The sequence below is a fragment of the Silene latifolia genome, chromosome 11 (genome assembly GCF_048544455.1).
Source record: "Silene latifolia isolate original U9 population chromosome 11, ASM4854445v1, whole genome shotgun sequence".
NCBI lineage: Eukaryota > Viridiplantae > Streptophyta > Magnoliopsida > Caryophyllales > Caryophyllaceae > Silene > Silene latifolia.
In genome coordinates, this window is record NC_133536.1 from 68,363,099 (window position 1) to 68,371,590 (window position 8,492).

An 8,492-nucleotide genomic window follows, 5' to 3' on the forward strand; every position below is an offset into this window, starting at 1 on the left:
TCAGGCATTGGAGGACAAAAAGGATCACCATCGGCAGCGCTGTCGGTCGATCGACCGGGTTGGTCAGTCGATCGACTGACTTCTACAGGAACAGTAGCTACTGTTTGTCGCACTTCAGTCGATCGACCGGGTATGTCAGTCGATCGACTGACATACCTGCTGATCGTCTTTTTCTTGTTATTATTCGTCACTGCCTTCTTCTTGCTTGGTTCTGCCCCATCTTTTTCAGTGACATCCTCAACCATAACAGGCCCTTCAAGGGTAGACCCACTCCTTAAAGTAATGGCATTAAGGGTCTCCTTTTAATCCGTCTGAGTCGGTAAGTGTCCCGGAGCTCGAGTTGTATTCTTGCTAGCCAATTGAGCAATTTGGCTTTCTAGCATCTTCATCCCGGCCTCTCTTGCTTGGGACTCCTTCAGCAACAAGTTCTTCAATTCAGCAAACTCAGAATTTTGGGATTGTTGCTGCTGTTGAGGGACATATGGGGGCTTTTGGAACTGTTGTTGCTTATGAGGGGGCACATAAGTCTGCTGCTGCTGCTGCTGTGGAGGTTGAGTCGGATTCAAGACATTTTGGCTGCTCCACCTCAGATTCGGATGGACATTCGGCTCATAGTAAGTGTTTGTCTGCCTATAATGTTGAAAGGCAGCATAAGACTCGAAGGGACTAGGATAATTTTCTGAAACATGTCCCTCAGGTCCACATCTTTTACAGACGAAAGGACCGTCTGAAACAGCATTTACATGGTAAATCCCTCCTTTTAAAGCTCCTCCCAACTCGTACTTATCAAATCTCACCGTGAGAGCTTCTAATGCAGCTACAGAAGGAGATTCAGCAGCTCTCCTTTGATTCCCCCTGGAATTTCCATACTCAGCTTTGTGGGTGGCCAAGTCATCAATGATCTTCCACCCCTTAGTTTCTCCCATATTTTCCTGGAATCTGCCACTAGCTGCAGCATCCAAGATAGCCCTCTGATCGTCATAGAGCCCATTGTAGAACTGATTGCATAGGCTCCATTTCTCAAACCCATGATGCGGAATGGTTCGCACCTGCTTCTTGAAACGCACCCACGCCTCATGAAAGTTCTCATCCGGACCCTGTTTAAAACTCGTGATCTGAGCTCTAATGGCCTTAGTCTTCAAGGCAGAGAAATATTTCTTATAAAACGCCAAGGCCAAAGAATTGCAGTCGGTGATCCCATTAGCAGCTCGGTCCAGGTCTCTGTACCACTCCCATACAGCATCGCGGAGTGAGAATATAAACATTGTCTCCTTCACCTGGTCCTGGTTCACACCGGTCGGCGGTGGTATAGAGCAGCAATAATCGATAAAAATCTCCATATGCTTGGCTGCATCTTCATTTGCAGCTCCCCCGACTTGGTTCCTCTCAACCAAGTTAATATATGAAGTCTTTGGTTCGAATTTTCTATCAGCTCCTGGTAATTCGAACCCCTTATATAGATTCGCAGCTGTCGGCTCCGAGTGACTGGCTATAGTTGCTTCTTCAGCCATCTCTAGAAAATCTGGAGAAGTGGCTGTCTCAGCTGATGAAGTAGAAACTGGAGACGAAGGTGGATCCTCTTCAAATAGAGCGTTCTCGTAGTAACTAGACAGAGTACTCAGTTCTTCCTCTGTCGGCAATACCCTAGATGATCGTCTCAACTCGCGCAACGTCTTCTCAATCTTGGGATTGAACGGTACTAGTTCACCACCCTGTGACCTGCGCATAAGAAGAAACTACAAAAAGAATATGAGAATAGTTTAAGGAACGAATGTCCCTTAAACTAAGAAACAGACTAAAATGAAACAACTAAAAATTAGAACAATTGCCTCCCCGGCAACGGCGCCAAAATTTGATACCCGTCGTTGTGAGTACCAAAAATAAAATTTATAATCCAACTACAACTATAGACAGTGGTAGCAGGGTCGAACCACAGGGAGGCGAATGTAATTAATAATTGTCTATTTCTAGTCTTAAGGTAACAGAATGTGGGGGTTGATTGATTTGAGTGATCTATAGCTAAGGCAATAAAAGTAAAAAATAAACTAAACAGTAGATGAAATCAAGAATTAAAAGGGTGCTAAGATGGTCGGTTCGCTATAGTTTCGGCAGCAGCATACTAGGTAGGTCTAAATCAAACACGTGAGACGGGAAAATAAGAGGTCCTCTCGGTCCACTCTCACAAGTAGCATCTTTCGATCTCGCTACAGGTCCCTAATATCACTAATACTAACTTTCGTCCTGAAAAGTGACTCAAAAGACTAACCTAGCATATCTTTCGATCTCGCTAATCTAGTCGTCTTAATTAGGTAGGCTATCTCCCTTCCCTATCTTTCGATATTTATCGGGTCGGTCAAATCCTAAACATTCAACTAGCCGCGTGCACTCGATTCGTCAAATATAGAAATTAAATTAATTAAAACGAAGCATATCTCACGAGGCCAGTCGATCGACCAAGGTAGGCGGTCGATCGACCGTGGCGCGATTCAGGGTTCCCTATTCTATTGCTGCCTAATCTACAGTTCCCCTACATCCTAGCACGATGAATTTAGCTACTCATGGCTATGGCGAAAATAACAGCAAGATTAATGAAATAAACTACTGAACTCATGCTTAAATTAACGGAATAAAGGACTAGCATAAAACGATGATTGGCTTCAGGAAACTAATCTATCAATTCTAGCTATGAATGATAATAAAGCAATGAAACTGAAAACAAGAACAGAAAAATACCGTGAAGAGGAATTGTAATGGAAAGATTAAAAGAATGAACGAAAATTGTATTGAATACGAAGCAATATTCCGAACCCTAATTATTTGATATGCTAAAACTGATAAAGAACTGAAGGAAAACTAGGTAATTTTTCTGAATGACTATTCTGTAAACCTAGCTTACGTTATATAGAATACAACGTAGTTCTTATTCCAAAACCTAATGTACTATGGGCTTTAAATTTCTCGATCTTTTAATTCACGCTGAATCACGGTCTGGTCGATCGACCATGATGCTCAGTCGATCGACAAACCTATGCTGAACAGTAGCTTCTGATCTACGTGCCTTGGTCGATCGACCAAAGGAATAAGTCGATCGACCACTGTAGCTGGTACTTTGCTTCAAAAACTTCGTGGATTAATCTTTCGGGCCTCGAAATGCGCACCAAGCTTGTTCCTTGCGTAAATACTTCATGTCAAATGCAATGCAAGATACTCGGGGACGGATTTAGCTCAATATCTACTCATTTCCGCATAAATCTGCAATATTACATAAAAATACGAAAGTAGACGAAATGGGGCAAATAGTAGCATAAACTACATAAATGAGCTCTGAAATGCGTGTAAAATGAGGTGTACAACATCATATAAAAGACACGCATCAGTCGTCTTTCTCTATCTTCTGTTGCTATTGTTTTTTGGGTTTGTGTTTTTTGATTGATTGATTTGGAGGATTAGGGTTGATGGATGTTTGATTCGATTTAAGTAAAAGGGTGGAAAGGGCGTATTCCATGGCCACTGTACTTCTGCCACTCCTCTCCCACCGTCGTTGTGCGCACACAACTAACACCAATCCTCTCCCACAGTCGTTGCGTCTCCCCCGTCCACTGCTCAGAATTGTTTATGGCTTGATCTCGCCTACACCTTCATCTCTCACAATCCGGACGTCCCACCACAAGTAGCACCATGCCCACGGTATTCAGGTTGTTGTTTTACTCGCCTCCTCTCTGTCTCCTCTCTGCCTCCTTATTCTCTTTTCTATATTATAAGTACTCCGTATTATTTCAATTGAGTAATTTCATCTTACTTAGTTAGGGTTTACAGATAATTGAAATTGGGGCTTTTCATTCAGATCAAATTCACCATTTATTTTTATACAAGTTAATTGTTATTCACTAGAAATTAAGCTTGTTTAATCATATTCTTATTTCCGAACATTACTCATCTTTGATTTTTGATCGTTTAACCAACCCCAGCTGAGGTTTATTTCATAATTTATACCGAGTTCGAGATGGGTGTTCGCCTAGCAATGATGCTCATATGCTTGTCGTTGGTGTTAGCGAGCACGAGTATAAGACAAAGCTTTATATTATGTCCAAATCTAGCTCTACCACCAACTGCATTGCTTCCTTGACCAAAATTTGCCCTCTCCTTGCAGTCCTTGGTCTTCTCAGTGTATCATTATCTTTATTGTTCTCTTTTCTTAATCTATAATACAAATTGCACTCTTGGTATGTTCTTTTTTAAACATTTGTAATTTATCTTACATTCTTACTAAGAGGGGTATGAATCGTATTGGATTAGTTATCTATGCAAATGTGTTGTTTTTCTACACAGACGACTGGTTTCAACTTTCAAGCGAAGAAAGATTTCTATTTTTCATGAAATGTATGCCCTTTCCATTTTTTTTGCTGAAGCAAAGAGAGATTTCTATAGAAAATAATGTGTCTTTGCCTCTCATTTTTCTGCTGAAGCAAAATGGCTATCATATAAATGGACACACCAAATTTGTTATGAATTTCAAAGGGCCTTAAGGATTCGTTTCCTGCTGACGCTACTACTGTGACTTGTGTCTAGTTAACTCCTGATGATAACCTTAGGTATATCCTCTCAATAGGTAAAATGTATTTGTTATCTTGATTATCAATGTTGTCACTATTCGCTAGGTATAACTCTTTAATCTTCGTATTTATTTCTGACATTGTAAATGCCAAGTGAGGTTTCAATATAAAAAAAATTACTTATGCGCTTATTTATAACTGATGTGTTGAATATTTTGGTAAGGCAAAGGGATAAAGGTTTCTCAGCCTACATCATTATATCCCTACATGAATTTTTGCTCGTTGTCGACTCTATTTATCTACATGATTAAATTAAGTTGAACTTTTCAACATCGGGCCAGATTACATGGTAAGTAATGCCTCTGAGAAATTCCACAGAAAGTGCTTCAATGTTAGCTTACCTATTGTATTTGTTAACTAATTTAGGGTTAGATTTTGAACTTACTGATTAATTGTTTGCAGTAATTGTAATCCCATAGTCTGCTTTCCTTTTCTCTGCTTTCTGAACTTATGATGGGCATTTTTCAGGAACTCAATTGTGACAGAGAAAGAACAAAGACATCAGAGGTATGACAGGTATTTTTCTCTGCCTTCTGTACTTCTATTTTTTTAATTGTTTTTATTGCCATCAGCTGCCTAATTATGGCTCTGTTCCATATACCAGCAAGCTGCTAAATTATGTCTTCGCTTTTTTACATATCAAATGCATAGCTTTAGCTGGCTGGAAAACGAAGTAGTTTAACAGCCGCATTGGATTCTATTAACTTGTATACTTTTGTGAAATTTGTGATGCTACTAAATCTTGTGTATCTTTATCTTTAGTGTCACAAAGTATTGTAGAAAATTATGTTTTCAACTACTGTTTTAACTACAAACATGTTGTGCATTTTTGACATGCCACTCTTTACGTCATGCTTGTTCCGAAGTTAACCATTCTATGAGCCTCCCTTCTCATATTCCCTTCAGAGACTGCCGATAAATATTTGTCTTGAGCTGTAATTGCAATTGCAGAAAAGGTGAGTTTGGCGTTCCTGTTGTGAGGCCAGGGGGATTCGGACCTTGTTTGGCGTTCCTGTTATGAGTTTGGATTTCTTGAGCTATTTATTATCATGTAGTCTTATATGAGATTGTTTCAAATGTGAGAGTAACTCAAGCCAGTATATATTCATCATCTCATAATAAGGTAAGTTGGCTGGTCTCGCATGTAACACAATCTCATATAAGTTCATTGTGATCATGCAACTGTCTTTAAACTCTTTAAGTTACTGTTGCATGTCCTTATTGGTAATGTCAGACACTGCCTATTTATCACCTATGAAGATTTTTTACTAGACTTTTTGCTTTTAGCCTTTAGGGGTTTTTATCAGTGACACCATCCCACACATTAACAATGCATGCTGTAAAATATTTTATCTCTTAATTTTCTCATTAAATGTCTGCACTTCACAAGTTTGTATGCCAATTGTGTTGACAGTTCCGCTGCTCCGTGTTTCTTTTGCTGGTGAATATTGTATGAGGTAGTCTCACATGTGAGGTTTTACAAGTTTACCGAAACATTGATGGATTCTCCATTTATATTTGTAGTTAATTGTTTGGTCTTACAACTAAAACCGTCTGTGGACGTAGCCACCTGCAGGCCCAGCCGATCTGTGGACATACAGCGGTCTTTTGAAAGCCACGCTCGACGGCGTAAAATGCTTTCGACCGGATCGTTTTAGATCGGTCGGTTTCGTCTCGGTAAGGGTCTCGAAACGATTAGAGATGTTCGGAGTCGCCACCAAGCATTTGTGGGATGCTTGGAACCCATTCGAAATCCACTTTATACCTCGGTCAAATCGAAGCACAAAGCAGTGTTTGACATAGGTACTAAAGATAAGGAAATCGTCCCTCTTTAGCATCCTATCTCTAGAATGACTCTCGTACGCCCTGGATAAGGTCGTCCACTATCCAAAGTTTCTGAGTAAGAGGTGAAGGTACGTATTGGGAAGCCCTTTAATCAGACACTCAATCCCCCCGCGGTAGCGGCCTCTACTGATCGATCTTGGTTGGTTGAATGCAAAAGTTGATAAAACGGTTTAAATGCATGAATGCGCATCCAATAATTTAAACCTAACATGTGAGAGCTTTCTAAGTCGGTTGATTTAATCCAAGTATCAAGTATAAGATGTCGAGTTGGATTTATGGTTGATTTGCATGCAAGACGGGAATTAAACATCCATTTACCGTATTAGGTTTATGGTGCATAACGTGATCCATTTGTCTTAGTAAATCATTTTGCAAATATGATTTTGAATAAGCAAATAGTCATCTGATCCGTCCTATATCCGGGCTAACCGGAGTCGGGATCGTCCTAGACTAATGCTGGAAAAGGAACAGGCCTTGTGCCAGGCGGCCAGATGAGGCGCGCGCATGTCGGCGATGTAAGGGGGCCTCCCCTGGTTTTGAAAATAAGAAAGAAAAGGGCATGTTTAGGCGCGGGTCAGTCAACGATTATATGCCGTGCTCTGACCATTTGAAAAACGTTCATAAAACGTATTGAAAAATGGGTATTTGACCCGATTTGATTTGAAAGGGTCGTTTAGACCGCATTTGTTGATTTGAGGAACGAGACTCGAATAATCATCGTTATTTTGATGATACTCGGTGTCGGGTTCGACTTGGCAAGCTTGACATGAATAGTTTTGAAAATAATTATGAACTAATTGTTTTAAGTTCATTTGAATATCATTAGTCGATACACATCATCGTACCCGGGTTAAAATCCGGCATGGTATGTAGAACCAAGGATGACTTTGTGTTGGTGACTAATATGCTTGTTTTGAAAATGTAAAGAAATGATGAAAGGCTTTAAAATACCTCCCAAAATGTAAAGAAATGAAATAAAAGGCTTTAAATACCTTTTAAATGAGATTAACCAAATATCATCACCGAAACACGGATTTAACCGTCATGGTATGAGGAACCAAGGGTGAGAAATGTTTTATGGTTAAAACAAATGAAATAAAAAGGTTTGAAAATATTTGAAATAGTAAAAACCGATTGTAAATATGAAAATGAATTAAAGGGAAATGACGAGAACAAACACGATTGAGTTCTGACCTGGACACCCCCATTGAGGCGCGGGCAAGCCGGCGAACCAAGGGGCTTCTGTCTCAGGCCCAAAATCAGTTTTGGCTCGTTTATTCCATGTTTTGGTTCATGTTATGCATGTTTTAGCATGTTGTAGTCATGAAACAAATAAAAACATGATAAAAGAAGGATTTTTACACCCTCATACTTACATGTTTGGTTATGGCGAGTGACCGACGTAAGTGTAACAACTCGTTTGGTCGGAAAAAACTCGGTTTAAAACCGTTTTGGTAAGTAAAAAGAGTGTTTTAAGATTAGTGACGGTGTAGTGGTCGAAGTGGTCGGTCAAGTGATTTAATGCACGATGATGGTACCAAACAATGTGTAAGGCTTGTATTTAGGATCGGTAGGTCGTAAATACGCGTCGGATTGTGACTTAAGAAGTCGAGTCGAGAATTTTAAGGGAGAAAAGAGGGGGCGGACACTCGCGTAAGTTCTCAAATGGGGGCATTTGAGGGGTATTTATAGGGAAATGAGTGGTTGTGTGAGTTTTGAGCGACGTGGCCACCTGGGCTGCTCAAAGAGGCGCGAGCCACGTCGCGGGTCTTCGAGGTGTCTTGTCGCTTTCACACAAGAGCAATCATGATTTGTTCAATCCTAGGTTTTGGATGAACATGTTTGATATTTGACTATGTAAGATTCCGGGAAACCTTAACATAGAAGGCTTGAAAAGGTTTGTTTTTTGTGTTTGACTCGGTTTGACTCGTTGTTGGAGTCGGGATTTGAATTTTTGAGTCGGTTTTTGGTCCGGTGTCGGTTTTGACTCTAGTTAGTGTCATTGCGACCCCGTCGTCGTGCATCAAACACTCC

At 40.3% G+C, this 8,492-nt stretch overlaps 1 non-coding gene across 1 annotated transcript; it reads left to right on the plus strand.

Annotated features, from left to right (window-relative positions):
- Nucleotides 1-1,023: 1,023 nt before the first annotated feature.
- Nucleotides 1,024-1,130, plus strand: LOC141615955 (small nucleolar RNA R71). The gene has a single exon (XR_012530339.1). It is a non-coding gene; the product is annotated as a small nucleolar RNA R71 (small nucleolar RNA).
- Nucleotides 1,131-8,492: the final 7,362 nt, after the last annotated feature.